Genomic DNA, 24,174 nt, shown 5'->3' with positions numbered 1-24,174 from the left:
TTTGATAAACAGTTGAAATATTTTTCCAAGAATGAATTCGCAGTCAAAATCTTGAAAACAGATCAGCGCACTTATGTGCTTTTGAAAAGCAGATGAATAGTTTTAAATTATTTTAAAGATTTTATTTGCATATACTATAACAACTTTTAAATAAGCTCACGTTAATAAAATTAAAAACTGCTTGGAACTCTCATTCCGTAGAAAGTTCTCTGTAAATATAATTTTGATAATAAACATTGATGACAGATACCCTAACAGCTGATATTTTAATTTAAAATGACTCAATTAAATAATCAATTATTATTTTTATAAATATAAAACATTATTTGCTCATTAATTAGCTTTGATAAATAAACCATATTTCAGAGTATCATTCGTTCCTGTTAATTTCTTCTTCTTAAAATAAATTAAGTAACTCGTCTATCTATCTCTGATGATGTAGCGTTGTTTGAAGGAGAAAAGAAGAATAAGACGTATTTCCCCAATAATTAAAATCTAAGTAACAAATTAGAAAACAACTGGAATCTTAACCTCCAGTGTTAGACTGCTAATTGCTTTCTACAGTAGAAACTATTGAGCTTATTATTCCTTTTTAAAAATATATTCTTCTATCTAAACTTGAATAACACGAGCGCAGTTTTAAGTGAAACATCATTTGAAATTCAGAAATAACTTTTTACGTCGCATTACTCTCAATATTACATCGCTTTTAATCAAATACATTGAAACTCCTCTCATTAAAATATATTTCTGCTAAAGCTCAAAAGCTTTTGAAAGGAATGACTGTTTCAAACAACTTAACATGAAAAATAAAAATAATTCATAGTTCTCACGAAATAGATAACATTTATTTTTAGAGTTGTTCTTAATAGGAGTAATGCACACACATATATTGCTAAATGAAGAATTAAATAAACGCTTCAAATGAAAGCGGATTAATACATTTCCAAAAAGACTATTCCATTTATTCGAACATTGTTGTAGCATCTTAAACGTCTGATTTAGAAATAATGGGGTAGGCGGAAAAATGATGCTAAAGGAGATAAGTTAACTCAAGAGGGACAAGGAGAAAATTTTGTATGAAGCTCGCAGCAGAAAAGTAAAAGTTTTAATTACTGTTATCTTCTACCATTAATAGTAGGCGGAAACATACGGGCATTGAAATGTCTGGTCATAACAACACGTGACACAAAAAAAGATGAGAATTCAATTTAGAAGGGGTAAGCGAGTAAATAAAATAATACACTGATCGGATTAAGGCTTTCGATACATTAAGTATGCCCTCGAAGCTATGTACATAAGTAACTCTTACTAGATAGATTAGTTGTCCCAACTCTTACTCGGTAGATTAGTTGTCACCTTGTCCTGTCATTAGTATAACAGACATGCGCGTAAACTAATATGGCTTTAGTTATGATGAAAGTGGAGTTTTAGGTAAAAGAGTAAGCTGATTATTATTTGTATTTCTTTGAAGCAATTCAGTCATCTTTTCATCTTTTTCTTTGGTGATGCTCTTTTACTTATGTCAATTTATTTATACATTAATAGCAAATTAATTTTTGAGCTAATATGTAGCTTCTTAAGTATCACTCAAAACCTTGAGGATTTCGCGTTTCTCAAACTTTCTAACTCTGAATTGAGGGTAACACCACTGATACGGCAATTCCAAAGACAAAACCGCGTATGTCGCAGAAGTGAGGTCTGTACAAGTAAATATCACCTTAAAACAAAATAGTAATAAAATAGCAACAATATTTCAGGACATCAGATAGTGTAATAAGATGAGTAATAAAAATAATGTAACAAAAAATGTAAATGCTTTATTACTATTAGTAGTGTTGATAAAAATAAAAATGAGAACACAACTAACAGAATTTCTATAAACTATTGCCCAACTAATTAGTAAATAAGAACTGCTAAATCAAAAATTTATACTATAGTTATGTTAATTTAAATGCTGCATGTTAAGTCCAATTAGTTAATTTTTCTTACTGCAGAGTACAAAATTTTTTTTCCACACATGATACGAAGACATCCTACTTAAAAATCAAGCAATTAACGATGAAAGAAACAGGCAGTTAATAAGGATTTTTTTTTTCTTTTCCAACTACGTGTCTTTATGGTGTAACTGGAAATACGTTCTGTGAGCAGTCGGAAAGTACGAAGTTCTAATTCCAGCCACGGCATCTCTGATTTCTCGCTTTTTGGATCTCAAAAAGTTAAAATAAGTTTAAAAATGATCAAAGTTAAAAAATCTACAAGTTAAAATAAGCGCTTATAAGAAGGGAGAGAATTTTAGACTTTCAAAGGATATTTATTATTTCTTAACCTTTCTCCTGCAATTATACTTGTATTATTCAGGCAGTTGCCCAGCATAAGAACAAGTTGAATCATTATATTAAGTTAATCATTGTATCTGTAAATGAGTAAAGTCGTCTTTGACGCGCCGTTTATTATTTATCAGAATTCGATAGCACTAAAATTTCTTATCCATTTCGATGCTTATCGCAGTTGCACTATGATGATCCTATTTTAAATCATCGTTAAATTTATACTCTCCATTTTTTTCATTATTATAATTAGTGAAGTAAATTCGAGAATGCATTGAGAAGCGCTTTTTGGAAGTTTTTATCTCATTTAAGAATTTAATTCAATAAAATGCTAGTTTGCCATTAAACAAGTGGTGACTTTTGAATTACCCCGTATAAAAGCCTTTCATTGTAATAGAAGGTTAATATTTAAATTACATCCTTTTCAAACACTTTTATAATTTTCCTGTAGGTTTGTTCATAATGAAAAATCGACTTAATTAAACTGTAAAGCAAAGATATCAGCATACACAAGATCACACTGGTCAAACAACTGAAGGCCATTTGTAGTTACTAACAATTTGGACTTTGCAGTATGTGGATTGCACTGTAATCCAAATATAAGATTGAGGAAATGAATTTTGTGCTTCTCCTCCCCCTTCCGCAAAAAGAGCGAAATCAATATTTGTCCCACATAGTTACATAATACATTCTACTACATTTTGTTTTACTGTTTATCAGGGCAGTGCTCTGATTTGATGATAATAATCGAATAGCTAATGTAACGGAGTAAAAATTAAAAGGTTTTTTTACCTATTCCCACAATTTACAAAGTAAAATATGTACTGAAAATTAAGGAAAAATTCATTTCTTTATTCCAAAAAAAAAAAAAAAAAAAAAAGGGGGGGGGAGAATTAAACTAAATATCAAAAATATCAACAACCTAACTTTTCAAATCTTATTATTTACTTTTTTTTATTTTTTTAAACCTTACAGCCTCTGATGATATGACCATCTAGACTCTCTCTGTCTCTAGCAAAAAAGAGGTATAAAATACGGAACGGACTGAGAGAAACAGCTGACGGGAAGCAATGAGCATGATAAAGAATCTGTTAAAGGACGTTTAAAGATATCCTTCTGCTAAGTACCTTGCTCCATTCTTAAGATTTAAAACCCCGAAAAGAGTAATAAAAATTAAAAACTCAGTACAAATGATCCGCTACGGACAAGAATTATAAAAGCAAAAACATTAAATTTATTATAGTTGTGATCTTTATCGGTCAACAAGACTAGCTTTAATTGCTGTATACGACAACTAAATAGAATGCCTGTAAAATAGCTCGGTAAACTTACTCTAGATTACTAGAGTAAAACATGAATTTCAGATTAAAAAAATTCGAATATTCAATAAATCTTGTTTACTTTGTAGCAACTTACGTTGTTCTGGAGTTGCAGCGCTAGGTGGGCAACGTAGAACAGATACTTTTTGAAAGACCTTTTAAAATACTTTAAATGCTTAGCCCTAAAATTCCCTTTTCTTATTCTCTTCTTCCTTTTCCCCGCGTTTTTGACGTTGTTTAGCACGAGTTCTTTATTAAATTACCATTTAATTTTTGATAGTTTCTCGAAACAAGCATACATTATAGTTTCCGTTAGTTGCTCTATTTTTTTTTTTTCCCCTTCCTGTCTCTTTTGACGATAGCTTGGATGGGCAACGGGGGCGGGATAAATGTAATTTTTAGTGAAAAAGAAGTCATTTGTTGTTTGAAGAAAACGAAAATGCCTATAGTTAGCCGCCTTTGGTAACATATGCGGAAAGAAATTTCTGCATGACACAGACTTCTTCTAACTCATCTCTATCCACATTCATCATTAGTAAAATTGCCTGTGTATCAAATTATCATTAAAACTATTACATTTTTCTTCGAACTCTCCCTGCTTACCAGTAATCCTCAAGGGGCTATATTTATATCATAATTAAACCAGAACAAAAAAACTGCTATGTACACACCGGATTAAAACTATTGTATTATTTATTTCGGAATATTACACTTAATATATATAATATTTAAAAACTAAAATAATAAAATATAGTGAAAATCTTCGGTTCTCACACATGTAATACTTGTGTGACAACAATAACAATTGTTTTATTTTGTTTCAGGTTATAAAATTTCAACAAAGATTATTTTTGCCTTTTTAGTTGCATCACACAAGCCTCATCCCGAGTAAGGCATGAGCGTATGCATGATTATCTCTCCTCCCTTGCGAGTGCATTACCTTCTCCCACAAGTGGTATAGTCAGTGGCTCGTTCTTAGCGTGGAAGGAAGTTCTAATCAGTCTGAGCTCATCTCCAAATGAATGGCCAAATGCCTAATTAAAAAATTTTTCTATGTTTCTGAGATGTCAAGAACAACGAATAATTTAGTTTGACGTGTAATATGACGACTGCTTTACACGAGCAGAAACTCATATTTTACACCATAATTTAGCGGCGATGAATCATTGCTTTTTTCTCTTTTCCTTAAAACTCTTTAATATCAGCATCTGCTCCGAATTTCTACTTAAATGAATGCCAAGCATGATATATTATTAAAGAATTATATTATTTCTCACAACCCAATATTCATCTCTGAAGATAAATATTTTATTAATGTTTGCTTTGCCTAGCAAGAAAATATTCTTAATAGGAAAATGTACTTTTACAAAAGCCATCTTAACAAATTTCGGTTTACTTGACAATATGCTCAAGTAACTCAACAATACGCATAGCCCGGCAATACATATTTAATATAAAAATATCTTCACAAAATTCGCTGTAACAAATTTTTATCTACATGGTAATTTCTATAACATGGTTGCAATATTAATAATAAGGGATTAGCAAAAATGCTATTCTTTTTTTTTTCGTTATAAATAGCCCTGAAAGAGTAATTAATCATTTAATTATTATGAGACAGGCGTAAACAGAGTCGTTATCGATATATCAGATTTTTAAACATTTTAAACACGAAAGCTGATCCTATCATTAGTTGAATTATTATTATAGGGAAAGTCTACCATTATGTTTGCTTTAAAAAACCAATCGGAATTCATAGGTTTGAAAGAGAAACGCCCTGAAGGGTGGAAGGGGAAATATCGTTTCCCAGCTTCGCCATCAAATGAGATCACATCATTTGAATGTGGGTTCTATTCTTTAACGTCCGCAGCTTTTACGAAAACGGTTTCAACTGGTTGTAAAGCCGGATTAAAAACGGCCGCGCGTGGGCTGCAGCAGCCTTTTTCAGCCTTACCTCAAAGGTTTCGTTGATTATTTCGAAATCACCCCCCTGGGACAAGCATCCTCAATGGGATTTCGAAAAGCTCAGCTTCAGCTAGCCCCGTCGCTTAATGATTCGTTTATCGTGTAACTCCAGTGTCACACTGGGGCCAAATTGGTGATACGGTCAATCAACGATTTCCCACCATCACCAATTTTAGTAGTTCATTATCACCCTGGGAAAAGGGGAATTTCGAATATTTTATATAGCTTTTGAATAACAAAATGTCTAAGCCTTTTTATTACCCGAATTTTTTTATATGTGAATTAAATTGCCTTCTCCGAATGAGAATGCAGTGAAATTAAATTAAAATTCTTTGCTTTTCGCTTTAAAGCTGAATAAAATATGGAACGATGTACTTTATTAATCTCACAAAGGGGTTTAATTAAATAAAGTTGTTAAACATGGAATGCTTAAAATAGTAAACATTAAATCTCTTTGTTTCTGAAAGTTTAAAGGAAGTTTTGGGTTTATTATCTCAAACGAAAATTCTGAGCCCTCCCTTTTTTTTTTCTTAAATTAAAAAAAAAAAATAAATAAATAAATAAAAAATAAAATCCCACACAGAATAAAAATGCACATTCCGTATTTTTTCCCCTCTGAAAGCAACTTTAGAACATGATGTCTGTGCAGCTAATATGCAGAATTAAACTGCACTCCGTAATTTTTTTTACACCTAAAAGCAATTGCAGATCACGATATTCTGTGCAATCCATGTCCAGAATAAAATTGCACTCAATACTACTTTTTTAACCCTAACAGTAGTTGCAAAGAGTGATGTCTGCGCAATTCATTGTACAGAAGAAAACTGTACTCAATGCAATTTGTTTTCCCCCAAAGCATTTGCACAACATAATACCTATGCAACCCATGCGCAGAATTAAATGGTACTCAGTATTGTTTTTTTCCCTCCCTAAAAGCAGTTGCACAGCATGATACCTGTGCAACCAATGAACAGAATAAAACTGTATTCAGCACTTTTCTTCTTAAGTTTATTTGTTTTCTTCAATGAAGTGAAAAAGTCAAATCAGCTTTGTGGCCAGTGTAATAATTTATAATTAAAAAAACAGTCTCAAAATTAATTTGATTCAGTGGATGAAGTCTGTGCTAAAAATAAGGCTTTCCGTACTACTTTGTAATTATCACACTAAATAAAAATTTCCTTTTTATCACACTATTATAAATTATTATTGTCTAGATATGCATTACACAATCATATTTAAATTTAAAACACAAATTTTGAATGACGAATGAACTGTTAATTAACAATGCGCTTATAAAATAACTGAATAATAAATATGTGACAAATGCCCGATTTCTAACAGGAGGAATAATTGCTAAACAATTAAAAAATGCTATTTGGTTAAATCCTCTGTTAACCCTTAAAATTGCATAGTGACTGAAAGAGCTTTATCTGGTTTGGAACTCATAAGAAAGATGAATGAGTAAGACTCATATGTAAGTATAAAACTCATATATAATATCATAAGTAAGACTCATATGTAAGATGTTCCTAACCCCTTTTTATTACTCGTATGTTGTTTTGTTACATGCGTATATAAATCACTGCTAGCTCAGTCATTAAGTCACTTATTCATTGACTAATATTCATCAGTTCTATGATTGAAATCAAAATAAAATATGTATTTGCTACAAGGATGTAGTTGTTCTCTTAGTTCTGCAAGTCATGATACCCGACCGGCTTAGCGAAGTTGCAAAAATATGTCGAATTATCAGAACGCAATAAATATTCAGTTCATATTTTACAGCTTCTATCAAAAAAAGCACCAGGGCAAATCAATGGTTTTAGAAGAAAAAAAAAAAAAAAAAAAAAAAAAAAAAGATGTTAAGCTTATCTAAATTTAATATGAGATCGCTCTTGAGTGTATAATCTTTCTCGAATATATAAAAAATAAGACAAAAGAAAAGAAAGAACATCAATAGAGGAAGTGTTATTATTGCAGCAATTTTAATCAAACGAAAAATATTTAGCAGTTTAATAAAAAAGAAGTAACAGAATGCTTAGCGTTAATTATTCTGTACAAATGAATACTTAAAAGTGATCAGTCGTGCGAAACAACACTGAGATTGATTTAGTTTGATTAATTGCAAAGCAAAAATGAGAACTATTATCTCGTGAGAAGTGCCTTTATGAAAGAATTTCCTACGAAAATTACGTACAGTTTACCTGTAAAATAAAGTAATAAGTCATCGATAGTAAAACTCTGGTTGCTACTTTGCAAAGCATAAGATATTATCCTTCAGATTCAATCAGAAAACTCGGCGATATAAAAGAAATCTGTTGCGATTACAATGTATTTATCTTTCGAATTTAATGAACAAACTTAAATATTTAAAAGGAATGTGTTGCCACTGTCCGAATTAAAATATTTTTATCTTCCATGAGGTACTGTTTTCTTATTAGGCAAAGCGGGTTATTTATCTTATTAGGCAAAGCGGGTTAGGTTATTTATTATTTTAAGATTTTAAGTGCTTTCTCTATATTTAAATTTTCTTTCAGATTTATTCTATTATTAATCAAGAAAGTAGGCGATTTAAATAACTAGGTAATAAACGCAGATTCATTTCAATTATTATTAATTACAAACTGGACTGGTGAAATTACAGTAACTGAATTTATTTAATTCATCTATGTGTATAAATAAGAGTGTTCGGTTATTTATTTCTGTGCGTGTAATTCATAGAAATCTGCAGTTGTATTCCGATATTGATAAAATTTTGCATACTTGATCTTCAAACCAAGAAGATGATCACTGGCTACACAAGATTTCGAAAACCCACGCCTGGGATCCACCCTTCAGGTGTTTATATTAGAATGTCCCCCCATCTTAAATGCACCTGGCTGTCGTTGTTCTCCCGCTATCAGTGGAAGTCATACATCCTAAGCAAGGAAATTATAATTGCTTTTCTACAAAAATTAAATGATATTTCTAAACAGTTCTTTCAGTTTTGAAATCGCGTCTCCAATCTTAGATTTACATCGTCGTCGTCGTTACGTTCCCGTTACCAGTTCTTACTAAAGCCATGAAATGGCACATTGTTCGTTTATCTTTTAGAATAGCTTAGAACTCTGTTTTAAGAGCTAATTTTAAGATTTTAAGTGCTTTCTCTATCAGTTTTACCGATAATATTTCAAAAACAGTGAGTAAATCGGCCACTTCTGAAAAAAAGGCATATCTGATAAAAAAAAAAAAAAAAAAAAAAAAAAAAAAAAAAAAAAAGAGCAAGTAATGTTACTAAAACTGTTACATGGCGCTGTGTTAATTTTGCACTGTTCTACAGCTTTAAGAGAGCTTTATACAATTTTGAGCTGTTCACCGTGAACCAAAATAAGAGTAAAATCACTGTCTTCCTGGGATTTTATAAAACTGCCCTTCCCCCCCCCCTAAGTAAAGGATATTTACTCTGCACAAATCCCGGGCAACGCTGGATGCTTCACCTAGCATTAAGCATCACCTAGCATTAGTACATAAAGGGAGAGGAGTAACAAATATAAAAAAATCGAAAAGAATTTATGTTTTTATGTTTAACTGAAGCTAATAATATTTAATAATTGTTGAGATAGTAGAATAAGAAACATAAAATGATTTTTATTAGTTTAGGATGCAAAATGTAGAGAATAAATTATCCACATAGCGTATTAGTACGTTTTCAGATTGAAAACAATTTAGAAATAAAATAAAACTTGAATTGATCAAGATTTTAGTTTTTCTTAAATGCTGCTTATACAGCGGAACAGATGGCTTTAAAAAATGTCTCTCATAACAGAATTTACTTTGAATAAACAAGGAAGTCATATCTTTTGACCCAGTTTTCTTGACTTTAGACTTTTTCTAACTTGTTAAGAAAGGAAAGAAGGAATGTCTTTTTAAAGATGAAAGCAAGCATTTGAGTCTCAGAGTACTTCAGTCGCAATTCATCAAGATTTTCAAAAATAGATGTTTGTTGCATATTTAATTTTAAGGAAGCGACATTTTGCATCAATTAAAATCAAACGTTGATAATATTATATTATTTATTGAAAAAATAGCTTAACAACTTCCATCAAATGTAATTCTCTCTTTCAACGCAAACATCAACAGTGCTATTACTGGCTGTCTTTTACTGTGTGTTTTACTGTATCTCATTTTACAGTGTGCAGATCCGGCGCCAGAGCCGGTGCAGCTCATGCGACCATACCGGGAGGTAGAATTGCAAAATTTTTATAATTTAGTTAAGCACCAAGCAACAAAGTTAAGCATGACAAAATTTTAAGAACTTATGTAGACGGCAGCAACATTTTTAGAACTTAGGCATCAGACAGCAGCATTTAGGACCCACAGAGATTGCAAATGGGCGGCCAAAAAAAATATCACTTGTACTAAAGTAAATCCAAAGATTGCTTCAAACTTTTCATTCAGAGACAGATCTTCCACTTCTCATACTTTATTTTCTATTTTCCATTTTTATATTTCGCTGATATAAATAAATTACATATATATATAAAAAGAAGTACTACATCTAATGTAAATAACTTGAACTTGACAAGGAACAAAATTAAAGATAGCTCTGAATGTCTGGTAATGTGTGTAGAAGCAGTCATAACTTATTCAGTTTTAGCATAAGATAAGTGAATTGATTTATAAATGATTAAGAAGATCGCTGGTTTAGTGAAATAAATATTATTATTCCCAAATACGATCAATTCGAGGATCATCATCCACTTAATCAAAGACTATTTCTAAATCCTCCTCTGTCCTTTATTATGAATACAAATATATATATATATATATATATATATATATATTGATAAATGAATATCTCATATGTTTCACAAAAGTGAAAAGCAAATATACGGATATTAGCTTGGCAGAAGCCACACAAATATATATTCCCTTAAATAATGTTATATATATTATTACCAAGTGTTTTAAGTAATGCAAAAGCTCAGAAGATACTTAATATTTACCTAGAGTGAAATGTACAATGAATTTTACCTCGTACATTTTGCAATTTTTAATCCAAATGTAAGTGTCCGTTTTTCATATAAGCCAGCTTCTGCATACATTGTCTCCAAAGATTGAATTACTGAGGGGCACACGAGGATTTTCCGCCGAGGGAAAGGATTGCGTTCGTGGAAAACCTTCTAAGGAAAACAGCCTCATATTTATGTTACACATTGTAAAATAAGAAACCTCCCATACACCCAAACTTTTCCCAATGATCTGAACCGGTATCGAACTATCAGTGTTCAGTTTAGCCACTGGCGGGCAGAAATAATTTTAAGAATCACCACAATGATTTGATTTTTAAAAATGAAATAGGTAACACAAAGTTATACCCATACGAATCGTAAAGGTAACTCGCAATATTTTTTTTTATTTATTACTTAAGAAAGAGCTCTGGACCACTGATTTTTACAGCAGCAAGAATAATAACTAATGTATTTCTAATTTTTGTTTACGACTGAATACAGTCTCATGAATTTGTAGACTATAGATTATATGTCAAAGCAAAAAATAAAAAACTTCGTTTAGTATCTTTGTTAATAATGAGTTAGTGTGTTAGAATTTTCAAATGAACAAAAGCAGATAAGTTGTGGTCATTTCGAGAATTAATTTTAAGCACTCGAGAGTTCGATGTTAGTATTAGTAACGTGAATATTAATGATTGATAAAACTCAGTCCTTGTTTGGCACTGATTTCATAGGAAAAGGTTCAAGTGTTTAGAGAGACAATGCAAAGAATATTTTTTTCAGGAGAATATTATTCTGCCTATCCTCATTGGTTCACCCACTAATGCAATGGATATTATGTACATTAAGCATTTCCTGCTGAGAAAACTGGAACAAATGCAGAAAGAGAAAATACACGCAATACTCTATTATTATAGCTAATTTTTTTTATTTAAAGCTAGTTTTTTAATGTGAAACACTTCTGCGAAATGTAACTCAGTAAAGAAGATTTTTATGGGCTAATTTTAGAAGAAAACATTTAAAAATGCGGCCAAAGAATCAAAGAAAGAGTAACTACGAAAGGCTTTTCAGTATCTCTTTTTTCGATAAAAGAGCCATATTCTTTAATGTGAAATTTTAAAGTTATCTGAATTTTAATGATGTATTGTAAATTCAGGCAACATACATTTCAAAGAAATCGGATGTGAGAGAGCATCCTTAAGTATTGAATTACCAGTTTTATTATCGGAATAGAAAATAATTTATAAGCCCTATGGAAAATAAAGGTAGTAGGCTCTCAGAAGTATTATTCATAATGTATCATGACATTGCTTCTCGGTAAGTTATAACTGGTGAACTGGCTTAAAATATGAATAACTCAGATTATAAATTAACTACCTGAAATTCTAACAAAGTTGCTGAGGTAATTCTTATCTAACTCAAAAGGAAACGAAAATCAATTTTTGGAAAACTAATGTGAATGAATCCCATTTTCAAAAGGAAAAAAAGTGTCTAAAGAGAAATCAATTTAGGTTTGCAGTAAAAGACTTCATTTGAATGAATGGAATGCCTTTACGTAGCACAAGAGCTTACAAAATTGCCCTACTACTTAATGAAAGTACAGCTGCTGCTAGATATATCCCTCCAAATTAACTGCTCAGGCACTGATACGTTTACTACCCCCTTTCCCTATTGCTGACTGTTTACAAAACATTGTTGCAGACGTAGGCTTTGAAAAATGAATACAAGGGGATGAATAAGCTCGCCGTTGATATTGAACGAAAAAAATGCGCTGAATTCTTGGTTAAAGAGACTCTACGATCAAGGGCGAAAACCACCCTGAAGTGAGATTTGGGTGGTACATTGTATGCAAGACGTCTATTATGGCTTGCGTTGTGATAGTGAGCGCGGTGGGCTGGCTGACTCACATCGCGAGAACTAGGACCGAGCGATGCGATGCATGCTCAAGCAGGTAATAGGCTTTGCGGACGCGGACCCTTATGCAACTGCCAGAGGCTGATATAAATTCCCTCCCCCCCTTCCGCCTTTTAGCAACTTTAAACTCACAAAGAATATTTTTTGACTAGGTTCTTTTTGGTGTGCGGATTAAGCCCGCTGTCCAATCTGTCGGCAATCGGTTGCATAAAGGCACAAATAACTGGATTAGGGGAAGCCCGGCAGCCGATATTCGCAGGTGTGGCGCTCCATGAAAGAATCTCTCCTCGTCTTCAAATCCCCTTTTTTTTTTTTCAGTTTTTACATTTCTTCCCCCCCCCCTCTATTTTCTCCGCCACTTCCCTCCTGCGATACATCTATCCCTAATCTCCATCCTTTTGTGCGAAGTCCACGCGTCTAATCCTCTGGTCTGCATGGTTCCCCAACAGAGGCCGCTTCGGTATGATGGAGAGAGTTATTAATAACGTCCCCTAGATTAATCCTATCTGTGTTCCGCGGTCACCATGACCTACGGGTCGGGCTTCAATGGCCCTTTTTTTTCCAGGATGCCACTTACAATAGGGTTGGTGCACAATCGGCCGCTATCGATACTCTTGATCACCCCCACTCTCCAACGTTATTCGCATCGGCAAATGACCATCTACAGCACAAAAGCCTCAGCGAACACTGGCGGATTTGTTTTCTTCGCAAAAACTTTTAAACAAGTTGGAAAATGTTTTCCAGCTGAAATTTTTCGTGTCACTGCTATCTTATGGTTTACAGAATTCTGCAGCTGAAAATAAATTATGTTCTTCCATATTTTATAAAATTGTATTATAAAGCTGATTTGTGGTAAATTTTCTTAAAATCAAATTCTGATTGAAATTTTATATTGTTTATTCCTACTTGATAGTTTTCTGGTCTGATTAATCATGTTTTCGGGATAAACTTCTTTCGAAGCCGTCGAAGTACAGTGCTTTGAAAACAAAGATTTCAGTTCGTATAAATATAAACTTCTTGACAATTATTTGATGCTAGAAGTTCCATGTGAAATACTTATCTGAACGTGGTTATCGATATCAATCAGAATTGTTGTTTAGTCAATTAATTAGTTGGACTCAACATAAAATTTTTAAATGTACTTCTTTCTGAACTTTTCTTTTACTAATTGATGTAAAAAATTTTTAACATATTTTTTATTAACGGAAGGGTGAAGGGGAACTTAATTAATTTTTTTTTTTTTTTTTCATAAGGCTTCCCTAGCAAGCATTTAGAAATTTCATCGTGTATCCTTCTGAATGCACAGATAGGATGTCGCATTATTATTTACACAGTAAAGTTTTCTTTGGAAATGAGTTTCCTTGCATAAAAAATGCTTATGTTCTATTATGCAAATTAAGGAGTTAATATTATAAGTTACAGCAATTTAATATTATTAAATAAAAACAATTCGAACTAAAATTTAGTATTCATGTAATTCTTCTAATTAAATTTCAATTATGTGCATAATTCTGCTAATTTGCAGTAATTTAATTACATCAAGAATTATATGCAAAGCATATTAAAAATTCTCCGAAAAGAACTGATTATAAATTACCAGCATATATTATACAAGTAGTTACCAGCATTATTAAGGTAACATAACATGTAATTAACTTATTATATTACAAATATGTGTGTGTGTGTGTGTGTGTATTTAATTATGGCAAAGCACACGAGGGCTATCTGCCTAAGGGGAGGGATGCCTTTCGTGGAGGACTTTCTAAGGGAAACTGGCTCGTATACACGTTACACATGGGGAAAAGCACGAAAACGCCCATGCAGCCAGCCCGTTCGCGGGATTCGAACCTCGGACCGAACTACCAGTGTTCAGCGACTTTACCGCTCGGCCGCTGGTGGGCTATTATATTACAAATAACTAACATACCTATATAAGTAATTACTAAAATTAATAAAATTACCAATTCAGCATTATTCAAACAAAATGTAATTGATGCCTCATTATACATGATTATAATGCAAGAACTAGTCTTACACCGAACAGCAATACCACGGAATTACGTTGCATTTACTAATTAGAAACGTCATCTGCACTAATTACAACAAAATCAATGCATAAAACGGAGTACTTTTGTAGTAAGTTTAATTCGCTGAGATTATAAACCGATAAGAAGTGCTTATTATACGCGTATCCAAGTCGTATCATTGACACTCCAGAGTGTAACGAAACCCTACTTACTCTATTACCAATATCGGTAAAGGCTCAGGTATTTTGGGTTGCTAAGCCGGCTTAAACGGAGATAGGAGGGAGGATTAACTTTTCGTAGCTTATCCGCTATACAAACGTAAAATGCGGTTTTCATCCTAAGAAATAAGTAAACCTGAGTATATTATTTGAATGCAAAAAAATTTAATCTTTTAACAGAGGGCAACAAAGGCGGATACCTTCATATAAAAGCTAAAGCTCTTGCACGAGTATGGTATTACACAATTTACAGGCATAACTCCTTTTTTTAATACGGAGTTAGCAGAAGGCAATTTCATCACACAATGCATGGGACACACCATTTTACTCGGAAAAATTCAGCTCATGAGAAAAGGAACATTAAAGGCATTACTACATTGAAAACCCTAAAATAAAAATACGGAGAATTCACTTACAGTGGTGATCCAGATGATTTATCCATATCTTTTGTATGATTAAATCCCACGTTTATTTAAGTTTGTAAGCATTATATGTATACAAAAGTTATAATCAAATGATGGTATTTTACTTCTGATATTTACATTTATATAGATTGGTTTTATACTGTGATTATTTTAGTCAAGTACTAATCATCTAATTTGTTTTGATTTTCAATTTCGTGATTTATATTGGGCAAATTATTTGATTATTCATTCATTAAAAGGTTCAGTCTGTTTAAGTTTTACTTTTTACAAGGATTGGATAGAAAGTGGCAATATGTAGATGGTTCTCAAAAGATTTCATTGCCACGGGTCTCTCTTTATAATCACTTGTCATGTCTACCAACCTTTTACCAAATTAATGGAAAGCATCGTACACCATTAACACGTTCACTTCAGTTAATTTTCCACAGTGACCGACTTAAAGCACGGATAACATTTTTTCTTCTGGCTTTCGTAAAGATTCTTTCCTTTTAGACTGAAATCATAGTAACATGGACTCATATCCGGCCAGTGTTGCTGGATGTTGCTTAACCACACGTCGCAATCGTTTCAGAAGATCCGTGTTACCGTACATTTGTTAGGATCTTTTTTAAAACTTATAAATGAATTAAATGGTTTTAAGTTAATCCTTTTCTAACATATAAATCAATGAAATAACTTGTAATCAATGAAGCAAATAATTAGCCTGAATAGGGGGTTATGTACTGTATTTTATTTGCACAGCTTTTCAAATGACTAACAGTCCATAAATGTTGTTAAATTAATATTTAAACCTACGCGACCATTAAATTTATTTAGTTATGTGATATACAGTGTTATCTAATTTAAGTAATGTTTTATGTTCAATGGTTAAGCAAACACATGTAAAATATAAACTTATGTTACAATGCATGTTAAAATTTATTCAAATTCTTCTTTCAGAATATTTGTAAGGTTTATTTTCAGTTGCTTCTTATTTCTCATGTTGAAATTAGTCCTGAATTCTACTGTTTTATATGCTCTACCAGAATATTTTATGTGACTACTTTACCAGGATATTTGAAGTGAGTTTTATAATGAAGCGAGAATTTGAGTTTAGGGAAGAGGATTGGCAACATCAGATAGCCGTGTTGAATCTCCTAGGTCGGTTGATGTTGCCTTTAGCACTGTTGCTACAGTTGGTGAATTTGTCTTTCATTGAAAAAATAACTTAGTAAAAGTCAAAAAACACAAACAGGTTGTTAGGCTTTAAATTTAAATATTGACTTGTAAGTAATTTGAATAATTTTTGTTTGGGAATGTCTTAAGAAACAAGAGAAAATTCAGTTTGCTGATTGATTTTGTTTTGCCCTTCAAGAGCAAGTTTTAATAAATTGTTTAATGTTTTGGTATTGAAAGGAACAGGTGGACGAAAAATTCGTTCTGCAGTCTGGAATGTTAGACTGTCCCTTAGCTTATACCAAACTGAGTTTAACCTCATATATTAATAAAAGTAAACTATTCAGGAACTTTCCGATTCCGACAGAATTTCAAGCTTTGAATTAGACCCTTGTCCTGTCGCTTTATGTACAACAACTGCCATCAGCAGAAATAAGAAAAAGGACGGTCTAAAACTGCTTATTCTTGTTTATTGCCTTCAGATGTTAACTGTGAGTACTACATATATTTCTTACAGGACCGGCGTCAGAGCCGGGCAAGTGGCCGCATCAAGTGGCAAAATATTTAAAATTTAGGATGACACCGAGGGTCAGATTTAAAAGAGTCGCACAGATTGCATCCGGCGGCAAAAAAGCTTAGCAGTGGCCTTGACTTCGTATGTAACTAAAAGCAGTTTTCTTTTGCAGCAAACATAAAGCAACGCAATATTTCAACATTCAGAGAGAAATTGCAGTCATGAAAGCGAGAAAATTATTGTGAAGAGCTTTATGATCCAAGAGCATACTAAAAAAAATTAAAAATATAAATCTGCGAGTATTCTCAGGTGTTATTTTGTATTTAAGATGAAAAAGATGAAATAAGTAGAAAAAAAATCCTGCAGTTTTCATGTTCTCTGTATCACGGTAAATCACGCTTAACTACCTATCAAGAAAAGCAAATATCCCAATTTCTCACTTCTAGAAAATTTCGCTTCAAGCACTTAAATTCATTATTTATTACAAATTAAATTACTTCTGTTCAGAACCAATTAATAATTAAATTCTTTAAAATTTCTCTACGAACCATTTTTAAGAAAATGTGCGTTGTTTAGGGAGTGCACATGTATCATGCTTGACAAATCAGCGTACTTAGTTTGCGAGGCACGAAACGTAGACACGCTCTCCATTTACCATTGAACGACTCAAGGAGAAGATTTTTATCTAAGGATCATCGTTCATTTAAACGTGCTTTGACACTTATTCGATTTAATGTGACACTGTTTCTGGTATTATTTAAAGTATTCTCATGTCTAAAAGTCGATTAGTGAATGCTAAGTGTGGTATCGGCTTTCTAACTGAGTAGAAGACGTAATGGATTGAATGAAAGAACATTGTTTGAAAACGATGAGATGCTAGTTTATCAAAAGCTTTTTTATGTTTTTACTAAAAGCGTGTTTAGTATACTGACATTTTATAATATGCTATAATAAAAATTTATTACCTCACAAGTGTTAAATTAACTCAAATTCAACATCACGTGCTTTGTTATATATATATATATAACCTATATAAATCAATAAATTTACTATTATAAAGATCGAAGAAAATGTTTTAGACTTAATTTAAAAAAATATTTTAGAATACTCACGGAACTTAGAAATAGGATTTTTATAGATGTAATTATTAGGATTTTTATAAACGGATTTGGATAGGATTTTTATAAATAAGATTTAACGCATTTCGAGTCTTTGACCTCACCAAAGTACGGAGTCAAGGTATTTTAATTCTCTGTATTTTTGTTTTTAGCTTTTAGCTGCTTTTTCTTTCAAATTTTGGCCAAAGGCTTACTTTCCGATAACTTTATTATAATTTACCTTCCTTATTGGAACAACATACTTCTCTTTGCGAAATTGTTTAATTTTTAACCATCATAGGATTCATATGCCTTTCAATAAATTTAAAAAATTTTGCTCTCGTCTTTGGAGCAGTAAATTTATTGATTTATGTAAATAAAAATTTAATTTAAGCTACTTTAGCGCTTGATTATATATTTTAGAATGTACTTTAGCTTTTTTAATATTTAAAATACATTTTCATATATGTAAGTAAAATTAAAACTAAACAGTGAAAAGAAAAATAAGAAATAATTTTTTTATCCAATTAGTGGTACTGCAAGTTAGAAATAGAATCAATCAGAATTCCTGCAAAATTTTAAAATTAAAATATGCATTTCGAAACGCATACTCATCCTTCGCTTTAGCTGGGAAGTTAAGTATCTTTTTAAATATATCGCATAAAATACATCCTGCTAAAGAGATTCAAAGAGTGACGTTGAAGAAACACAGAAAGATTTTGTTGTTCGTTGTCAACAAGCATTCAATTCAAAGTTTGCCAGATTTGTTATCAGATACTAAAAAGATTTCTTTTTTCATGTTATTTTCAGTTGCGAGTTGAAAAGTAGAAAACCAGGTTCAAGGACAAAGTCTAGACTGATATAAGTTGAAAATTCTTCTTTCATCTGCAATGAAATATGTAATGAGATACGGGAAAGTTTGCGCAACACCAATTATTCAAAAGCAAAGATTTCTTGAAAGTATAAAAAAAGTGCAGTAAAAGTTAGTTTCTAAATGTGCTTTTAATTTTTATTCAGTTTTGAACGGCAAAAGTTTTTAATATCACTTGTGAATTAACTTTTTTACTTTATGTCTTTAATGATAATTTTTCTGCAACTTAATGCGCGAAAATACTAGGTATGTTTATATTTTGTTTTCGAATGAATTGTTTTGTAATTATATATATATATATATATATATATATCTTTTTTTCAAAATAATTGCTTTTTCTCCCTTTTATGATATAAAAAGTACACTTATCAACATTGTACTTGGTTGGTTCTAATGCTCTTCTTAACTATTGCGTAAGATTATAATAAAAAAATGGAAAATATGAATTAGATTTCTTAATAGCTTTTACTTTCTATTAAAAAATTTTAACTTGTTCATTATTTCAGTTGCCGCTGGCTGGTATGCATTAGATCAGGTTAGTATGTCGCTGGTTGGTATGCAAACATTTTTGTATTGGCGACACATTTAAGATCTGGGATCTCATAATACACTTTTTTAAATTTACAATTGCTATTGTTGCTGTTTTTATTATGATCATTATTAGAATTAGAAACAGTTTTAGACCTGAGATTAAAATATTTCGCATAACTTGTCAAAACTGTGTTTTATAGCACAGTTTATATGTAACTCGCTCTAAAGATGCACAGTCTATTTCTATGACAGGATTTCCTTATTTCCATGGGAAAAAATGCAGTTTGCCGCAGGAAAACAAAAGGAAAATGTTTAAACGCTTGTTTTTAATTAACATTTTTTTTAAACTTTTATTTACAATGCGTAAAAAGCCTTTGGAAACTTATCATAAGGGGATAAGATGCAAATAAAGTGCATATAAACATAAATATAGAATTCAGTAGTAGAACCAGAATTTAGACAAAAAAGTTTACACACGAAAAGCAAAATTTTTAAACACTCTGAAGAAAATCTCATCGGATCTCGAGCATCCCAATGATATTTAAATAGAGAGCTCTCTGTTAGAACAGGACAAAGAAAAAGATTATCTCCACCAATGACGCATCCATTAAACGTGTATTTAAATTTCATGATTTATTTTTGAGAGCTTTAAGATACACTTGTTGAGCTATACTTCATTAAGCCATACCAGGAATGAAATTATAGACCAGTTTACAAATTTTATTTACAAAAAATGTGTGTGGGGATAAATGAATGTGGGGACATACATGTGTACGAACAAAAGATATTAGGTGTATGAAAGTAGACTACTCCAGGGACTATTACTGGTTGAACGACGAGCGGTCTCGAGCTTTCGCACCAGTTTTTATCAAGGTTATAATCCTTTACTCTTGATGGAATGCTGAGCTTGATTTGATGAGTCTGAAAGTTTCACACCATTCACATTCCAACCAATAACATATATATTGTTTCAATGCTTACTGCTTCTAATAAATGTTCTCCTTTTCTCAATCTTGCGTTGTTATACTTAAAAAGTTATTAAAATATTAGCATAAAAATTAATCAAAACTCAGCATTATATTGACATTAAATTAGCTGATTTTTTTTCTTTTGAATCTCAAAGCACAGATAGGCACGGAGATCTTTCGAAACTAATCAAATATGAAATTGGCGGGCATCTGTTTGGTGTATTAAAATGTTAGCAGTTTGCATGCCTTGAGCTACCTCGTATTTAATTATTAAGCATAGGGGAATATATACTTCACATATAAAGATTCATATATATATATATATTGAGAGAGAGGAAGGTATAGATGTAGATATATACTTCACATATAAAGATGCATATATATTATATAGATAGATAGATATATAGATATATACATTTTTAGTCGCAAGGATATTATTCCGTGTGTGTATAAATTTAATCCGTGTATTAAGTAATAGCTATTTATTATTTTTGAGTGTTAATAATGTTTCAGTGTTAAGGGAATATGCAATTAAATATTTCTGAAATCAGTAATATACACTAATTTGACTAAATTAAATGTTTTCAATATTCCTAGAAAAAATAGTTTACTTTACATACGGCAGCAAGAGGAAGTAAGTTCCATGAGTATACATTTGCAAGCGGCTGCTCTGGCCATGCCATAATTTAAAAAAATCGCGCGCGTAAACGCGAAACTTTCTAATTAGGAATTCCATGATGCTTGGTTATTACAGAAATTAATTAGGAGAAAATGATTAATTTTTTTTAATACATTTTATTGCATAGAGTTTAAAGAAGAGTTTGAGACCGCTCTGCGAGAAATTAAACTCTGTAGAAAATGCATTTCTTACTATATTTTTGGGTTTAATTGCACATGTTGCATATAAAATGATTATTACGTTAGTATAACATAATTTAGTATAACAAAAATTTATACCAGATCGCCTTTTAAGTGAAAGCTTTTTATTTTAGAAGTTTTAGAAATTAACTTCATTAATTTTATCCATTCAAAGAAACTTTCGTATACAGTAGCCAAATGCTACAAGATAAACTCTAGATAATATTTTTTAAAGAGGATAATGTTTAAAACAGCGAACAATAAAACTCCTCTGCCATAAGTTATGACGTATAAGGTGATTTCATTTTTTTTTAAATGTGATCTAGTATAAATTTTTTTCGTTTCTCATTAAGGTTCGCCATAAAATAAGCAGTTCAAAATATTTCCGATAACAATTATTGAAAATTTGTAAAATAATCCAAATGAAACATTTTGGATAAATTATGCATAATTTACGCATTTATAAGTATAATGCGTTTATAAGTATAATTATATCACTTGCTATTAAATATTGATGGAAATACTATTTTTCCTAGGAAGGACGAGGAGAATGTAGAATTTACAAATCGTATTTTGTTTTACTTCACATTTTGTCAAAATACTTTTAAAATTAGTTACATATATCTTCTTTCTAAAGACTCTTTTTTTGAAATAATGACTTCTATTTTCCTTTTTCAGGCTTTCAGGCTGTTTTGCTGAATTTACAACTGCTCTCAAATCTAATCAAATGGATCAAATGGAAGGGAAAAACACCACTGTGAAATTTAAAACTAAGAAAAAAAAAAAAAAAAAAAAAAAAAAAAAAAAAAAAAAAAAACAGCTTATAAAGGTTGCGTTTCTGTCATACATTTTGAATAAAACTGATTTCAGAATTGAAATTTTTGCTCTTGAAGATGAGGGACCTGTGTGTCATCGTCTTCGAAATGGATCCAGTACAGTTAAAAACTGCGCCAAACAAAGGTTGCTTTTTTGCCTTACTTTAAATATTTTCCATGCTGAAATCATTATTCCCGTATCAATTTGAAACAGATATATCTTGGTGCATTATGCATCAGCTTTCTTCGAAAATTATTTTTTATTCTTTTTCCCTTTTTTTTCTTATTTGTTGTTAAAAACATTTCTGTAATTTTGTGAAAAAATTACTTTTACTTTTATTTAAGAGGCAGATTATCTGCTTAAACTTGAATTAAGATTCACGTTATTTGGGGGAAAAAGGAGAGGGAAAATAACATTTTTATTCCTAAGAGACTTTCTTAAAAGATCCACTACGGCACTGTATCCTTATTGAGTTTTCCAAATGGAAGGCTTAATTTTTTTAAAAGAAAAATATTAGAATCCTAAAACGTTATGTGCTTGCATTTCAGAAAAACGGTGTATTTGTTTCCATTAAAGCTCGAAACATCTCAGCTCACTGAATTGAGGAATTAAAAATTTTATATACATGCCTTTGAAAAGTCTAATAATATTTTATTCATATCGATTTCACAGTCTGCTTATACAAAAACTCCCCCTCTCCCATACAGTTTCACTAAGCAAAGCAGTAATGAGATTAACAACGAATAAAAGAGGCGGTAAACAGTTTAAAACATTAATTGCATTATCTTCCAAAAGGTAGAGAGATACCTGAAATGCTGCTCTCAGTTTCAAGTGGTTTATAGTCAATAATCTGAAAAATCTATCTGAATTAAATTATTTAAAATAAATTAAGAAAAACAGAAAGAAACAGTTCGACCATTTTATTCATTTTACTTGTAACTGAATATCAAAAAAATTATAATATAGTGTATAGCAGACAATGTTTTAAAAGTATAAATCTATTCTTTTACACAAGTTCTCCATAATGCAAATACGTATCAAATGAAGCATGAGCGATAATTGTTTAAAAAACATGGACAGGCGCTTAGCCTGTATTTACTGTAATACATTTTAAAGTATTTCTCCCGCCTTCTTAACATACCTTCGTAGTGTGGTGGTCTGCACGCTGGGTGCGTATTCCAGAGGTCCATGGTTCGATTCCCGGCGAAGGCGTTTCTTCTGCTAAAAAAAATACCTAATGTCTCTACAACATCTCGTACGGTAGTCTCAAACAGGTTAGGGCAGCTTTAATCGATACAAAAGCGGCTAATTGCGGAAACACAAACTATCTCCGTCACGAAAATAATTTTAGTTAAAATTCAGATACAAATGGGAAAATATGAGTATACGAAAAATCTCTGTTATGGAACCGAACAAAGCAAGGGATGGATAAAATATCTTTCTTCTAGTAAAAATTATCAGAAATTAAAACCATCTCATGCTTTCAGAAACAAAACATTCCAATATGTCTTTTCTTCTTTATATATGTACCTGTATTGTAAAAGTGAATGCAAATGGACTCTGTGTTCGTCATACGGCAAAAACAATGAGCAAAAGTAAGCAATATGCGTTCACAACGCGTTTAGGGTATTAAAAATTATAAAACAATGCACAATTCTTTTAATTTGCCATTTACAATAAATAGTTCGCGAAATATGTCAACTTAAATGTACATTAAATGCTTAGTTATAATTTATTTGATCTTAGTACAAGAGTTGAGAAATGATTAACAGCTTAAATACCATTTTAATCATTAGCGAAGCTTTAATCATTATCATTGTAAGTGAAACGTCGTATACCTGCAATGCGAAACAATGCAAAAAAACGTATTGTAACGTTAGTTAAATGTTTTAGGAAAAAAATAAATTGCTTTTTTACACTATTTATATTAAAAAATTGGCTTCAATGTTGCGAAGGTTACCAATTTATTCTTCGCTAAGTAGAGTCAACTGATAGATACTTTACGCAAAGCATTTCTTTAGCTTCGTATGATAATTTTGAGAAATGTACATACAGCAACTGTAAATTTTCTCAACTGACTAGTCACCAAGTTGGAAAAAATAAATAAATATTTTTAAAAAATTAAAGGTTCTAGTAGTTCGTCCCAGATTTTGTTCTTGGAAAGGACAAAATGGA

The 24,174-nt window shown here is 31.3% G+C and overlaps 1 protein-coding gene and 1 long non-coding RNA gene across 13 annotated transcripts in view; one reads left to right on the top strand and one right to left on the bottom strand.

Annotated features, from left to right (window-relative positions):
- The window catches only part of LOC146992910 (uncharacterized), a 119,690-nt gene extending 97,451 nt beyond the window's left edge, over positions 1-22,239 (top strand). Inside the window, exon 3 of the long non-coding RNA XR_015039210.1 lies at positions 21,862-22,239. This is a non-coding gene — a long non-coding RNA (uncharacterized LOC146992910). The remainder of the gene's footprint in view (positions 1-21,861) is intronic.
- The window catches only part of LOC118202012 (homeobox protein OTX2-like), a 232,008-nt gene that overhangs the window by 26,248 nt on the left and 181,586 nt on the right, over positions 1-24,174 (bottom strand). The gene's annotated exons all lie outside the window — the stretch shown is intronic.

Source organism: Stegodyphus dumicola, chromosome X2, assembly GCF_044657685.1.
Source record: "Stegodyphus dumicola isolate Sdum_Otavi_A_Nest chromosome X2, ASM4465768v1".
Classification (NCBI taxonomy): Eukaryota; Metazoa; Arthropoda; class Arachnida; order Araneae; family Eresidae; genus Stegodyphus; species Stegodyphus dumicola.
Note: the sequence above shows the minus strand (reverse complement) of the source record. Positions and strands in the feature narration are given on the sequence as shown.